The sequence below is a fragment of the Petaurus breviceps genome, unplaced genomic scaffold (assembly GCF_028583685.1).
Source record: "Petaurus breviceps papuanus isolate PSGF00001 unplaced genomic scaffold, PetGlider_PUasm1.0 186, whole genome shotgun sequence".
NCBI classification, from domain to species: domain Eukaryota; kingdom Metazoa; phylum Chordata; class Mammalia; order Diprotodontia; family Petauridae; genus Petaurus; species Petaurus breviceps.
In genome coordinates, this window is record NW_027185798.1 from 4,436,539 (window position 1) to 4,453,360 (window position 16,822).

The 16,822-nt window shown below is 39.6% G+C and overlaps 1 protein-coding gene across 1 annotated transcript in view; it reads left to right on the forward strand.

Moving 5' to 3' along the window:
* Positions 1–16,822, forward strand: part of ANKMY1 (ankyrin repeat and MYND domain containing 1) — a 139,101-nt gene that overhangs the window by 112,005 nt on the left and 10,274 nt on the right. The window lies entirely within an intron of this gene.

Below are 16,822 nucleotides of genomic sequence, written 5' to 3' on the forward strand. Positions count from 1 at the left end.
CTTCTCCTTCTCCTTCTTCTTCTTCTTCTTCTTCTTCTTCTTCTTCTTCTCCTTCTTCTTCTTCTCCTTCTTCTTCTTCTTCTTCTTCTTCTTCTTCTTCTTCTTCTTCTTCTTCTTCTTCTTCTTCTCCTTCTTCTTCTTCTTCTTCTTCTTCTTCTTCTTCTTCTTCTTCTTCTTCTTCTTCTTCTTCTCCTTCTTCTTCTCCTTCTTCTTCTTCTTCTTCTTCTTCTTCTCCTTCTTCTCCTTCTTCTTTTTTCTTCTTCTCCTTCTTCTCCTTCTTCTTTTTTCTTCTTCTCCTTCTCCTTCTTTTTTCTTCTTCTTGTCACATGGCTAGTAAGTGTTAAGTGTCTGAGGCTAGATTTGAACTCAGGTCCTCCTGACTTGAGGGTTGGTGCTTTATTCACTGCACTACTTAGTTGCCCCTGCTTTTCTTCTTTGAACCATTTCCTATTTATCCTGTATAGAAGGTGCTTGTACACATTTGTTTATTTGTTGTCTCCTCCATTGGATTGCGGACATGGACTGTCTTTGGTCCCTTTTCTGTATGTTCAGGTTTTAGAACCATGCTTGGTACATCATAAGTGTTTAATACATGCTATGTGACTGACTGATTTTGACAAAGTCCTAGTTCCTCGGACCCAATCAGGACTTGTCTGCTTCTACCAGCAAGGAACTAGGGTTCCTGTCTTTCCATCAGGGATGACTCTTTCAGATAAATGTCCATACATCCTATAACCCATCAAGTTTGTTGGAGGATTCCTTAAGTTATATAGAGGTTCTCATAATTACATCTGCTATATTTGCATTAAAGGTTATCATTATATAACTTGGCATCTTTTGCCATACTTAAAAAAAACTATTCATCTTGGTCAGAAGGGAACAGTCTTTATTTCACTGATATGAATCCTTTCTCAACCTTGTACACAGACACTAAACTAGTTATTACATATTTTATTATTCTCTGATTTTCATCAAAACTCTACTCCCCAGCTTGCTTGACCAACCCTCTGTTCCAAGTGTGGGTATTACTTGGGATAGTCCTCACCCCTCTTCTCTTTTTTCTCCTCATTCTTTGTGACATTAAAAATAAACTTATTTCTCTCCTCTCTCCTGGTTTTCTTTTTTGTTGTTGTTTTAAAACCTACTTATTACACTTAGTTGTCATCCAAAACAGCGTTACTATTGTTTTTAATCCCTGCCATGGTCAATGCATTGATATTTTGACTTTTATCCCAGTCATAAAATATCTATTGATTTTAAATCCTAGCTTGATGATCAGTCCAGTCTCTGTGTTCTGGTTAGTTTGACACATGAAAAGCCACTTTATGTTTTACCTTTCCCACAACAAATTTCTCAAAATTATTTGTACTTTAAAAGAATTTATTTTGTCTTAAAAAGAAAACTAAGCTTTGCCAAATACTTGACTGAGGTTTTAATGAAATCCTCTGATGCCATTATAAGCTTTGAGGATGCTCAAGCTGGCTCTCACTCCCGTGAGGTCCTCTAGAGTGCTGATGTTCAACCCAGATAGAAATAGGGACTATTAACTCTACATAGGGATCCCTGTGGGCCACAGATTGGCTTAGAAAACCACACATTGATCTTGTCTATGTTCTACTGTATTTGTATGTATCTCCTAAGAGGCCTGGCTGTGTTTTGGACACATCTGCTCTGGAACAGGACTGTTTCTCTGGCTCAGGGTTCTAGGGATTCCCCTGAAGGGCATGAGGCATGTCCTCTGCTGTGGCCTTCAGTTCCCATTCTGGTATGTCTTCTTTAGTGATCTCTAGTATCATTTATTTAAATAGCATCATTTAGGTTTTGCAAGGGGATTTTCCTGAGGAAAAATCAAGTATAAGTGAGCCTTAGCCTTTGATACTTGTGGGCTTTCTCTCTCCTGTGTTACCTTGGTACTGGGGGGGATCGTGGGCCCAAATGTAAAGCAGTTTTGACAAAACTTTTGATCCACCAAGTTCGATGTCAAAGTCAGCATAATCTGGCTATACTGCATTGTGGTCTTGGCCACTGACAGGCTAGATGGAGTAGTTGTTCTTCAGCCCCTCTGCTTGACCTCTGGCAAATCCTGGGAAGGCTTCTAGCTTCTGATGCTTGTTAATCAGACTCTTCAGAGATGACGCAATCATAGCCACCTCCAGTCCACCTTCACCTAAGAGCTAGAAAGAATGGAAACAACAAAGGCAGAACAAACTGCAGGGCCGTGCGCTCATCGGCCGTGTGTTGGCAGACTGGGAGGAGAAATAAAGATGTCTCTCCCCACCGGAGCTTGCAATGGTCCTGGCTTCCTCACTTGAATACAGCTGGGCAGGAAAGAGGTATCACTTTGTCTACTTTGTGCCGTTGGAGTGCGTTCTTTCCAGCTCAATGGCCGAGTGAAAGGCTTCTTCACATGGTAAGCAGACCAGAAAGAATGCGTACGCATGCTTTGTGGGGGGCAGTCATTTCTTTATTTGTCATTCTGCCTCTTCAGAAGCAGGATCCCCAGTGGGCTGGCTGCAGGTCGAACAGGCTGTCTGCTCTGAGGCTGGGTCTCCACTGGTCAGGCCCCCATCATACATATATCTCTTAATTTCAAGGATATCCTAGGTTCTTCTATCATTTCTCATTTTGGTGGAAAAGCATTGCTTAATCAGATGGGTGTTTTTTTGTATGTGATACCTTTCTAATTGGATGTTTGGAAAATACAAATTCCTTGTTTGCAACTTGACAGTTTTGTCTGTGAATTGAATTTGGGATTCACCCCATTGGCATCCTGTGAATCTTGTCAGTATTCCATCTTGTTTTCAGTATTTTGGCAGAAATTTTCTTTTATAATTTCCTGTCATAAAAATGCTTAGTTTTTTTTGTCTTCACAATTTTGGGGAAGCCTATTAATTATTAAAATTTTCTCTGTCTGCACTGATCTCCAGATACATCAGTTTTTCCCCTGCATAGCTTAGCTACCTTATCTTTTTTCAGTTAGGTAATCATGAGTTCATTTGTTTGCTTTTTCTATCGTTTCAGTCACTCTATCCTTCAGTAAAACAATCCTGGCTTTCAATAATCTACTGTTTTGTTTATATTCTCTGTGGCTATTTTAAAACTACTGAGTTTTACTAGGTAGCATAATGGTTAGAGTTCTGGATTTGGAGGCGAGAAGATCTGAGTTTGAATCCTGCCTAAGATGCTTACTTTCTGTGTGACCCTGGATAAGTCACTGAATCCCCCTCATCCTTGGTGTCCTCATCTGTAAAATGAAGGAATTAAACTTGTGGGAGGGGGTCCCTTCTGGTTTTATAATTCTACAATTATCACTTTGACTTCAGATCTCTTAGAATATGTTGTTTCCTTTAGGACTCAGCTTGAACATCTTCCTTTACGTGAAACCTTTCCTGATTTTCCCTCTAGCTATTACTGTCCCTTCTCCCAAAACTAACCCATTTATTTTGTATATATTCTCTCTCTGTGTGTCTCCTGATAGAATATAAGCCCTTTAAGGCACAGACTTTCATTTTCGTCTTTATTTCCCCAGTGCCTGACACATAGTTGGCATTTAATAAGCTCTTGGCAATTGGGGTGAGGGAGAGCATCACTAAGAGCTGGGGATACCAGAGGAGCCTCAGTTACTTAGTTGGGGGGCTATTGATGTCAGTCCAGTTATTCTTTGAAAAATATCATTTTTCTTTTGATATCATCACAGATTGTAGGAGATATGGTAACGGTGACTAATGCCATAATATGAATTCTTATTAAATAATTCAAAACCTCAATGTGGAGCCATCTTGACGTTCCCTCTGGAAAAAACAAATGAAATTTCCCATCAGTTCCTCAGTTGGTTTGTATCTATCTTTCTGTGTGTTTACGCACATAGACAAACTTTAGAATGTGTGTATTTTAAAGTTTGTCTTATGGTGCTTTTTGTTGTTTTAACTATGATTGCCTCCAGATTTCAGTGACCCAACCCTCTGTTATGAACACGAGAAGCAATGAAGCAACAACATTCCATACAGTGACTGCCTCTGACAAGTGCATACAGTATCTTCCCTAGTGGGCCCCCTGCCTTTTAGTGATGCTTCCTGACCTTTTCTCAGACCTGTGTCAGTTTTTCAATTGTGCAGCTTTTCCTTAGTGACCTTTGCTTTTATTTTGTTATGGTCGCTGCATCTGTTCTCCTCGTGTTGCTTACTTCTCACTGTATCAATTCACAAAATCTTCCTGTGGTTCTCAGACTTTCTCATGTTAGTAATTTTTTAGTGCCCCCCAAATACTGTTTCATTCTCATGAGGAATAGCACGGCATAATGGATAGAGAGCCGGCCTTGGGGTCAGGAAGACTTGGGTTCTTGTCCCACCTCTGACCCTTGCAGGTTCTGTGACAACGAGCAGGGCAATGGTCCTCTCAGGGTCTCAGGCAAAGTTCTCTCTGAGACTGTGGTTGCAGAGGAAGTGCTGACCTGCATGGACCTGAGTTTCCTTAGCCACTGAACTCTCAAGTCCAGTCCATATATGAACATTGGCTGGGTTTGCTTTTGGGCTGGACTTGTGATTTCATTAGTGTAAGAAAACTTTGTCTACCAGTGCAGATCAGTCATCTTTGTGCCTACACACTTGGGGGAGAGCAAGGACACACCTTGGAATAAGGAAGAGATGACATCTTGCCTCCTGGTCCTCTCTTTCTGGCCACCTGGTCTTCACTTTAATGCTAATGTCCTTAACTCTTTTTCCTTTTTTTTGAAAAACAGAACCTAAAAACCTCAGCTTTTTCAGGTCCCCTTGTGCAAAAGGACAGCAAGAGAACTGGTTAATGATGAAAGGGGAACAAGGCTCACTTCTAGCCTGATGCTGGCCCTCTTGCATCCTTATTTCCCCATTCTCTTCTAGTATTTGTGTTGGGAGTGTGAGCCTTATGCCAAGATAAAACCATTGAGAAGCCTGACCCCGGATCTCTGAATTCCTAGAGTAGTGAAGATGAAAAACATTCTTATTTTTTAAAGATCCTCTGCCCTGCCCCCTCCATCTATCAAAATCCTGTCCTTTGATTCATTCATTCAGCAAATATACATACATACATACATATATATATATATATATATCTCAATATGCAGGGCACTGGGGATAAAAATATAAAAATGAGTCAGTCTCTGCCCTTAAGAAGCTGGCATCCTGCTGAGAGGCCAGGGGACACCAATAGTTCAGTGATTTGGGGCATAGTTCCATCTTGCTTTCCAGAATGGCTGGACCAGTTCACAACTCTGCCTCAGTTTCCTCATCTGTTAAAATGAGCTGGAGAAGAAAATAGCAAACCTTCCAGTGTCTTTGCCAAGAAAACCCCAGATGGGGTCATGGAGAGTCAGATATGACTGGAAAAACAAGTGAACAGCAAACCTACAGGGCATTGTTGTGCCTGGTCTCCCACAGCCCCTCCAGAATTGGTCATTTTAATTGTTTTTGTCAACTTTGTCTTGACTTATTTTTGATGAAGCCTTACTGGCTCTTTGTAATGACCACTTTTCCATCTCTTTGTCTACCAACCATCTCTTTAACTTTCTGTTCCAGAATCAAAGTCAAGTTCACTAGACTGTAGTTTGCAGACTTGGTTCTCTCTTTTTTGAAAATTAGGACATGTAGATTTCTCTATGAGCTTTCAGATATTCACTGACAGTGGCTTAGCACTCCAATCTTCCAGTGCTTTTAGGACTCAAGGAAGCAGTTTATCTAGCCCAGGTGACTTGGATTCATCATAAGGGCAGTCAGATGCTCTCTTACTGTCTTCCCACTTATCTTACAGGTCAACTCCCTGGTAATCATTGTTTTGTCCTGCTGCTTCCATGTTCTTTTTCTCTGTAAAACAAGCCAAAACGAAATAAAAATCAAGCCTTCTCTCATCGTTAGTTACCATCATTCCAGCTGTCCCAAGCAAAAATATTAAGCCTTCCATGATCTTTTTTACCCTGCCAATATAGCTAAAACCCTCAAACAAACCTTTGCAATTATTTTTAGCTTTCCTTGCCAGCCTCAGCTCATTCTGAGGTTTAGGATTCCTCGCACTATTTCTAGAGAACCACGTCTTGCTTTCATATTCATCTTGTGTTACCTGTATTTGCTTCCATTTTCTCTATATTTCTTTTAAAAATCCAAGTTGGCTGTGAATTCCCTGGGTATCCACGTCAGTATCTTTAGACAAATCCCATTTTTTCTTCCTCAGTGGATTATTTTCCTTTGTGTGCTCAGTATTTCATTCTGAGCATCTCCCATCCCTCCTGTGCCGACTCCTCAGGAGTACTTTATTCCATGGGATCCTGCTTATCTTTCTTTTAAACCACTTGAAATCTGTCCTAAAATCTCAGATACTTTTCAGACTATTTCCAGATTTCTTTTCCTTCTCTAGGATGGGGGGGTGACTTCTCTCCAGGGTTTCCATCATTTCTATACCACCAATTACTTCCTATTAGTGAGAATCATCTCTAGAATCCATTGCTCCTTACTGGTCCTCCTAGCTCTGGAAAAATGAAATTATTACTCAGGCTCAAGAATTTGTTAGCTACCCTGCTTTGTGCAGAGGGAGAACTCTGCTGGGTGTTTGGATAATTGTAGTCCCTTGTCACTACCAAGTATAGCATGGACCTGAGCCAAGATTGTAATTTGTTTTTCAAACTTCTTATCAATTTCCTTGTTCTGTCCAAGTGGTCTGAAGTATACTTCCATGACACATCCTTTGGAAAGCTATATTCTATATATATATATATATATATATATATATATATATATATATACTTTGTATACTACAATGATATTTTGTAGCAAGGTCACTTAGTCTCGAGAGCTAGCATTTATAAAGTGCCTTATGGTTTGCAAGATGATTTCTGTATATTAGCTCATTTAATCCTCACAACAGCCTTGTGAGTGGTGCTCCCATGTCCCTTTTACAGATGAGGAAACTGAGCCTAAGTGCCCAAGGACACATAGGTAACAAGTCTCTTGGGGCAGGGTTTGAGTTTAGAACTTCTCAACATCAAATCCAGTCCTCTATCCTCTTAACTGCCTACATGCAGCTCAAGTGGTTGCGTGTCCCACAAGAGGGCACTGAGGAGCTCATCCTTTGGTCATAGCATCAGGGAAATAATGTTTACTGGCCTCAGTGTCCATTCCTGGCTTCACTCCAGTGGTCGAAAACAAACACTGTGAGTTATCTTTGCCTAATTTTCTTTTCTGAGTCCATCTGGGGTGATGCTGCTGTTGTGATAGCTATTTCTGGCCACAGAGATCTTAGGACTATGTTCTTTCCCAGAATAGTGTTAGCAGATGAATTGTAAGAAAAAGCCATTGCTTACTTTCCTGGCTGACGGAGGATCAATTGATTTCCCGTATTTTATCCTGTTTGGAGTTGTTTGTTTCTATGCTTCTCTATGGTTTTTCTTTATGTGTTCTGACACCAGGATATTAACAGCTGTACTAAAGTCACTTGGCATGCAGTTAAGTGTGAGGGGAAAAAAAACAGCATACCTCCCTAAGCCTGGACAGGTTCATAATGTCCTCTCTTCACTATATAACATTCTCTCAATCCTGAAAATAAAAGTGAACCATTTAAAGCTCAAGCCCCCAAAGTCTGGGGAAACTTAGAGCTGGGGTTATAGCTTCAGAACTGGGAGGAACCTTGGAGGACACAGAGTCCAAACCCTGCCCCCCCCCCCCCACACACTTTACAGATGAGGAAACTGAGACTCTGAGAAAGGAATAGAGATGTTTGAAGTCACATATCAGAGGCTGGATTTGAACCCAGATGCTCTGATTCCATCATCTATGCTATCACATGACAATCATATCTATTTCTTGTTCCATTATTGATGATAAATGGGGAATGAGCGGGTTTGTGGCAGAGGGATTTCAGCCTGGGAGCTACGTCCTACCTTCCAAGGTGGGTGATAGGGAGGAGGAAGACAGACATCCTAGGAATCATGGATTTTGAGCTGAGCCATCCAGTCCTCATTTTACAGAGAGGGAAACTGAGACCAGTAAAGATGAAGTGATTTGACCAAGGTCACACAGGTAGGAAAAAGCAGACCCAGGCTTGGAATGTGCGTTGTCCTACTCTAAACATAATGCCCCTTCTGAACCACTTTGCTTCTAGGAATTTTGTTTTTTAATTTCCAGGGCAAAGTTCTGTTGTTTGGATTTCTCTACAGAACATCACTTTACTTCCTTTTTTCCATGTTTGTCTCCTTGAGCATCTTAGCATCATGACTGGCATCTAGTAGGTGCTTAATAAAACCTTGTTAATCTCTGGAGATATTTATGGAGAGAGAACTAAAAATTCTTAAATTCTGAACAAAATATCTGGTCTTGGAAGTAGCTCTTTGGATGATATCCACTGTCTGTGGAGTCAGAAATGGGTTCATTTCAACCTCTGACTATCTGTGTGACCTTGGCAAAGTCATTTAGCTTCTCTGGGCTTTTTCCTTCCCTTCTGTCAAATAAGGGGGTTGGACTAGAGCACCTCAGACATCCCTTCCTGTTCTAGATCCAGGAGCCTATGGATCTGTCTCCCGGGTTCACTTTCAGTCCTTCTGAGAAGAAGCTGGAGGATGGTGGGCAGGTCACGTAAGCTCCCAGGACCTGGTTCCTTAATCTGTAAAGTGTGGGGGTTGACTTGCTAGCCTCTGGGATTCCTTCTGACTTTACCTCTGTGATCCTGGAGGCCCCGGCCTTGATCACATTTGTATAGGAAACTCCCTCTCTGAATGTCAACTTCAGCTCTTCTGAAGCTCAGTCTCAGGGATGGGCTGAGGTGTTGAGAGGGGTTCAGTGGTGGGCCCTGGTCACACAAGCAGTATCTCTCCAAAGTGGGGTTCGAAGACAGGTCTTTCTGGCCCCAGACTGCTAGTCTCTACTGCCTTTCCACTATTTCAGCTTGTTGTCTTGAAAGTTTTCTCATGCCATAGTTTCTATCTCATTGCCTTCCTTTTTCTTTTGTCCTTGCTAAGGAAAAACCCCCAGTTGATTTGAAGTGTTTGTGTGATTTAGAAGGTATCTTGGCCATGTAAATAGTCTTCACATGTACAATTCTAGCTAATGCTTACAATGATTACAGAAATTCAAGTGTGCTTTATATTCCTGGATCTCAGTAGGGGTTGACTTAGTAGAAATCTCCAACAGGAAATGGGGAGAAGATGGTCACAATAATCCAGTGGGGTTTGGCAAGTTCTGAAGGTCAGAGGTTAAGGGGCCAAGGGTTTCAGCAGTGGAGGACAGGGTGGAGTTGAATTGATTCCAATATTAGGTCAAAATTCAGAAGGGAGGAAAGTGAAATTAGACCCGGGGTAACTTCCTGAGACATTGACAGGGCAGCTAGGTGGTGCCATAGTCCATAGAGTGCCAGATGTAGTGTCAGGAAGTTCAAATCTAGCTTCAGATACTAGCTGTGTGACCCTGGGCAAGTCACTTAACTGTTTGCCTCAGTTCCCTCATCTGTCAAATGAAGTGGAGAAGGACATGGCAAACCACTCATATCTTTGCCAAGAAAACCCCAAATGGGGTCACAAAGAGTTGGACAAGACTGACCAACAACAATATCCTGAGAAGGTAGTGAGGGAAGGGGTGGGGGGAGAGAAGGACATGAAGACAGGTTTGGGGCATAGGGAGGTATAGGGAGAGATAGAATGATAGGAGATTATGGTCAGCAGAATGTCAGAGAATTTAATTAAGGGAAAAAAACTACTTATGGTTAATGGAGAGATCCAGGTGTGACCATTCCTATGTGTGATTGCGGTGGAGGGAAGGGCAGGGTGGTCATGGGATTGAAGAGGATAGAGGTCTGTGGTATGAAGTGTGTATCTAATTGTATTTTTTTTTTTTTACAATACTGGTACCTAATTTCCCTAACACTGTAGTTTTTATTGTATAGTGATTCCCTCCACCCATGTTTTGGGATCTGACATATGTCAAACTCTAATCTATTACAGCAAGCCTTTGGATTGAATTCAGAATGATCTATCGGTTCATTGATTGTTTTTTTTTCTTTTAAAACCTAATACTAGATGGTTTTGATCATTGCCCTTTTAGAGCATAAATTTGAGATTTAGCAGCACAAACTTACCTTCCTCCTCATTTTTTCATGATTTCTCTTTGATCTCCTTGTCTATTTGTTCCTCTAAACACATTTGTTATCTATCAAATTATCTGAAGTAGACTGCTGGCATTTTGATTGTTTTTGCATTAAAATCATGAATCAATTTGGGTACTATTGCCATTTTTGCTGTCTTGGCCTTACCTACCCGTGAACATTGATTATCTCTTCAATTACTTAATTCTTTCTTTATTTCTGTTAAAATTCTTTTACAGTTGTCTTGATACATATATCTTGTCTATGTCTTGGAAGGTGAATGTGATTCATTTTGCCATTATTGTAAATGATAATTCTCTTCCTACCAAGTGATTTAGTTCCCTCCTTTTTTTTTGTGATGTAGAGAAGTGCTGATGCTGTTTGTGACTTTATCTTATTCTCCCATTTTGCTAGAACTATTTATTATCTTGACAATTTTGGGAATCTTTTGAATTTTCTCCATGTAACCTCATATCATCTGAAAATATAAATATTGATACCTTTTCTTCCTTCCCACTTATTTTCTTAATTTTATTTTCTTGTCTTCCTGTTATAGTTAGCATTTGTAACACAAGGTCCAATAGTAATGATGATTCTAGGCAGTCCTTCTTAACTGCTGATCTTAGTAGGAAAACCTGTAATGTTTCTCCATTAAATATAATTTTAGGTGCTACATTTCAAATATTTTTGTCAAATTAATAAGAAAAGAATCCTCCTATTCCTATAGGATTTAATGTTTAATTTTTAAAAATGTGCATTTTATGCTATAAAAGGTCCCCCTGCTTCTATTGACGAAATCATATCACTTTGATTTTTTATTGCTGTATTTTGTTCTGCTGCCTGCTTGCTGAATGTTGAAGCATTCCTGAACTTCAGGCATAAACTCTACTTGATCATAATAAATAACTTTGCAATATTGCTGTCCTTGATGTTCTAGTATCATATTTAAATTTTTAGGTAAATATCCATTTGTGATACTGGCTTAGAGTTCTCTTTCCTTTTCTTTCCAGGTTTTATAGCTCAGAACTATAGAAAAAAATGGATAGAATGCCATCTCTTTCTATTTTTGAAAATAGTTCATAGAGTCAGTCATAGATCTGGAACTGGAAGGGACCCCAGAGCTTGAATCCAAGCTCATTATTTCACAGATGGGAAAACTGAGGCCCAGAGAGGTGAACATGCTGCTAGTGTCTCAGGCAGGATTCAAAACTAGGTTTTTTTTTTTTTTTTTTGCTTTTTTGGAGGTGGGGAAGAAGGACAATTGGGGTTAAGTGACTTGCGCAAGGTCACATGGCTGGTAAGTGTTAAGTGTCTGAGGCCAAATTTGAACTCAGGTCCTCCTGACTCCAGGGCCGGTGCTCTATTCACTGTGCCACCTAGCCACCCCAAAACTAGGTCTTTCTGATTCTGAGCCCAAGACTTGTTCTACTCTCATATGGTACAAGGATTAATTCTTCTTTGAGTATTGATAGAAATAAGTCCAATTCCTCCTGGCCCTGGTACCTTTTAACATAGTAGCTCATTCAAGCCTTTAGAATTTCTTTATCTGAGTTAGATTTATTTTCATTATTCCTCTTCTCAGTTTTTAATTTAAAATTTTTGTAAATATTCATATTTTTGTTCTTCAGTGGTTTCAGTCATGCCCAACTCTTCGTGATCCCATTTGGGGGTTTTCTTGGCAAAGATACTGGAATAATTTGCTATTTCCTTCTCCAGATAATTTGACAGATGAGGAAACTGAGGCAAACAGAGTGAAGTGACTTGCCCAGGGTCACACAGCTAATGTCTGAGACCAGATTTGAACCTATGAAGTTGAGTTTTCCTGATTCCAAGCCCAGTGCTCTGTGCACTATGGCGCCACCTAGCAGCCCAAATGTTCATATAGATTCTAAGTTTTATTGTTTTAACTGTGGGTAGACTGGTTGTGTATTTGGCTTGTATTTGTTGTAAGCTCCTGTTTCTAATTTGTAATTTGGGTAATTTGATTTTCCTCTTGTCTATTCTTGATTAAATTTGCTAATTGATTACATTTATCAGTTTTGGTATTAAAATCTGTTTTATTAATCAACTTAATTGTTATTTCATTTTTTTAAACAATTAAATTGAATTTTTTCAATAAACAAGATTGCGCCCCCCTCCCCAATCCTTCCTGCTGGGAGCAAAAAAGCCAACTTCCTGATTTCCTTTTTGATTTTAATGATTTCCTGCTTTGTGCTTACTTATCATCTATTAGTTTGCTTGTTTTCTAATTTCTTCAAATGAAAACAACTCATCAATTTTCCTCTCTCCCTCTGTTGCTAATAAAACATTTGGGGATATAACTTTGCCTCTGAATGCTGCTTTGGCTACATCCCATAAACTTTGAGATGTCGTATTTATAGTTTCAATATCTTTAATATGATCTGATATTATTTCTCCCATCAGTTCCTTAGCTTACACATTATTTACCAAGTCATTTTTTAGAATCCCTATGAAGGGCTATATTTTTGATGATACTTTCCCAGTTGATTACGGTTTTTATTGCATTGTAACCTAAAAATGCATTGTTTAAGATGGCTACTTTTCTGAATTTTTGTAAAACTTCTTTGGGCTTAAAATGATTAATCATTGTGAATAGTCTATGTATTTGCCTACTTAGATAAACATTTGGTCTTGTCAGTGAGGGTCCTTCCCTTTAGCTCCTCCTTGAGAAAAGGGGCTGCCTGGCTTTTCCATTTGTGTCCCAGTAATGATTACCATACTGCTTGGCACAGAGGAAGTGATTAATAACTACTTTTCATTAATTAATTAATTAAATTATCAGATACCATTTTTCACCATGTGCTGACTCTTGTTCATGTCCTACAAATCTTCCCCGGGGTTGGGGCGGGGGGGGGGGGGGGGTCTATTGAACGTGCTGAATACTTTTCTCTAGATGTCTTGACATTGCATGGAGAGCTGTGGAAGGCACGAGCTGTCTCTCTATTGGTCATCCTTTCCTTCTGTTACAAAGTCATTTTCCAGCCATACACCTCTTTAATCATATCTTTCACTTTGCTTCAACTTTAATTCTTTGGAGACTATTTTATTCCATGGCTCATCGGAAGGTCAAAAGATGGGTTTTTCTTTCAGGGAGAAGTTTGAAACCATTAAAATCACCATAGAGTTTCCAAATACAGTCCTTTCTGTTTCCTTCCTCTAGTTCAATTCTGTTCCCACCTCATTGACCATCTGAGATTTATGTATTGAGGGACCAGTTCTTCATTTCCCCTTTCAATTATACATCACAGTCTAGACAAAGGCCATTCTTCATTCACTTGTTATTTTTTTCTCTTTGGATAGTTGGCTTGGACTCAAGTGTTTGTTTATCTCATTTAAGAGTCTTGATGCGTTCATCCCAGTATCAACCTGTCATTCCACAAATATTTATCAAGTACCTATTATGGGTCGAGTACTGTGCTAAGTTCTGGGGATACACAGAAAGGCAGAAGACAGCCCCAGATTTCACGGAGTTCCTGGTCTAATTGCAGACAAGCCACATGTATCTGAAAGACATGACCACTTATATGTGCTCTTTATTGTGTTTTGGAAATTGCTTAAGTCATCCATGATAATGGCAGATGTCTTTGGCGATCTCCTCATTTGATTTTTGTAGTGGACTGGTGAACTGAGTTCTGACTTCTGTACATTTTTTTTGAGGAGGCTTATGTGATTTTTAACATATGCAGGGAGAGAATATTTGGGCCCCTTTTCCTGTTGGTAAATTCTTGGAAACCTCTATTTTAGGGAAAAGTGCTAGACCAGCCAAATATCTCTGAATTTATGTATTTTTCATTCTTGTTTTCAGGGAAACAACTGCTTTATTAATATTTTTCTTCTTCTGTTGTAAGTCAGTGATTTGTTTTTTGAAATTTTTATTTGAGTTCTAATTTGACTACTCTCTCTTCCCTGATTTCTATTTTTAAAAAATCTCCCTTGAATTTTTGTGGTTTTCCTGTATTTTTGATCTATTGACCTCACAGATCCCCTGAAAGGGTCGGTCTTATGGCTCCTCAGAGGTCCCTGGACCACACTTAGAAAATCACTGTTGAAAGGGAATAGGGTCCTCCTCAGCAAGATCACCATGTGGCATCATTTGAAAGCATCAATTCCCAGAGGAGCAAGGAGTGGCTTTCCAGATTAACCCTTGGGCACAAGTCTAGGGTGCTTGAGATGAGAATTCATCTAGCAACTATTTGGACAGTTTGTCTCACATTGTCAGGACCAGTGTGGAAAAAGAAGAGCGCTAAGAGTGAGCCCACTATTCTCAGACACTGTGGCAAAATAGGAGAGAAAGTGTCTCCAGGGTATTGGGGAAAATGTTTCTGTTTATTCTTGCTATATTTTTGAAGTAAATATCCTTTGGTAAAAGTTAATTGATATTAAGTGGTGAAATGGAACTGGGGCTTTAGTTATTGGTAACTAACAGTGGGGGAAACAGTTAGTAGGCTCTTGAGCCAATGGTATTGGAAAAAGAGACATGCCCCCTTCTTCAACCCTCAGATTATTATGAGGTGCAGATGGAGTTGGCCTTATCTGGGTGAGGGTGTGTGTGTGTGTGTGTGTGTGTGTGTGTGTGTGTGTGTGTGTGTAAGGTCAGAGAGCATATTTGCTGCAATATATATTTTTTTGCTTTTGTTTGTTTTATGTGACTTAAGATAGTATTACCATTTTTCTATATTGACATGACCTAGCCATGAACATTGAATATCCTTTTAACTGTTTAGTTCTTTCTTTATTTCATGGAAATTTAAAGAAAAATTATTGATGTCCTTTGTATTATTTTGTTTAATTCTGAAATATTTATTGCACCTTGTTGTTTTAAATACTATTTCTCTTTCTATCTCTTCTTCCTGGATTTTGCTAGTGATACACAGAAATGTTAGTTTTTTGTGCATTTGTTTTTTATCTTTCTATTTGTTAAGAGAGACAGTGTAGCCTGCTTCATAAGAACTAGTCTCAAGGCCAAGAAGACCTAGATTGAAGGCCAACTGACAGCATGTATAGGTTGTGAGACCTTGGGCAAGTCATTTACCTTCTTCATGTTCTAGACTACAGGTATCAAACATGTGGGCTGCATGTGGCACATAACACTCTTGAGTGTAGACTGAACCAGATTAAAATAAGATTGGGAAATATTTTTTAAAATAAGTAAAAACATAATAAAACATAGATAATATTACATCTTAAAACTAAGTTAATATGAGGCCTGTAGGGATCCTTACATATAGTTTGATGGTCTCTGTTTCTTTTTAAGTTTGTCACCACTGTTCTAGAAAACTCTAAGAGTATAGGCTGCACGCAATGTTCTGAGCAGCATTAATTGATAGAGATTTCCTCATGCTGGAGTTCTTTGTATTAATGAAATTAAAGGTCCGTTCTCCTATCCTACTTTACTGAAGCAATTTTTACTTTATGTCTCTTGAATTCCTAAATCACTCTGGAGTTAGTTCCATTCTCTCTTCTGGCGTTCTGGTTGCTGTTGTAATCTTGCGCTTTCCTTCTGGAGACTTTGTTTTGCCTTCTATTACTTCAGAGTATTCACTTTATATTGAGGCCTTTTTTGGAAGGGAGGGAGAGTGAGGGGCTTATTCATTTCTTCAGTATCTGAAGGTGTTTTCTTGCAAGGTTTTCTCACATGAAGAGCCTTCCTTTTCCTTCTCTTTTTGGTTGTTCTTTTATTTGGCACAATAAAATTTCTCACTGTCTGTGTTGCTCAGTCCCTCCTATTCCAAATGAAGGGCAAACAGGACTTCGTCACAGCCATTCATTGGTTGGTCTTGCCAGAACACCAACCATAGGTTTTTGAAGACTGCCAGTATAGCACAAGCTTTGGGAGACCCTTCCATGTTGGAAAGGCTTCAAGAGTGAACCCAATGATGCGGTGTATGTTATGTCTTCTGTTGTAGAAGCTCTCAGAGTCCGTTGACCGAATCCACAGAGATGTTACAATTTGTATTGGTGGAAGAGGGGATGAAATTATGAATGAAATTATGGATCTCTTGAAGTATTGAACTACAGTTAAGGAAGCGTGGTGTAGAGAACAGAGTGATGGACTAGAGTCAGAAAGACCTAGGTTTAAATCCCGCCCCCCCCCCCCCCCCTGCCCACAATAGAAGATTGCTGTGTAACCTTGGACCAACAATTTAACCCCTGTAAAGCTCTTGTTTCCTTATAGGTGTCACAGTACATGGAGAACTTGGCCTGGAGTCAGGAAGACTTGAATTCAAATCCAGCCTTAGACACTTACTATTTGTGTAGCCTTGGGCAAATCACTAAGCCTCTGTTCACCTCAGTTTCCTCAACTGTAAAATGGGGATAATAGCATTTCTATCCCAGGGTTATTGTGAGGATCAAATTAGACAATATTTGTGATGTGTTTAGCACAAGGCCTGGCCTATAATAGACACCATGTAAATGTTGGCTGTTGTTATCATCATCATCACCATCAGTTGTAAAATGGGGGAGTTGATAATCTCTGAGGTCCCTGAAAAAATTTTATGTAATAGATTTAGAGCTAGAAGGGACGTTGGAGGTCATCTGGTCCAAGTCTCTCATTATACACATGAGAAAAATAAGACAGAGAAGTGAGGGGACTTATCCAGGGTCACACAGGTGATAAAAGGCAAAAGTGGGATTGAAATCCAGATCCTTTCTTCCAGAGCAAGTGCTCATTCCACCGTTTCATAGTTTAGGTCTTTTTTCCCTC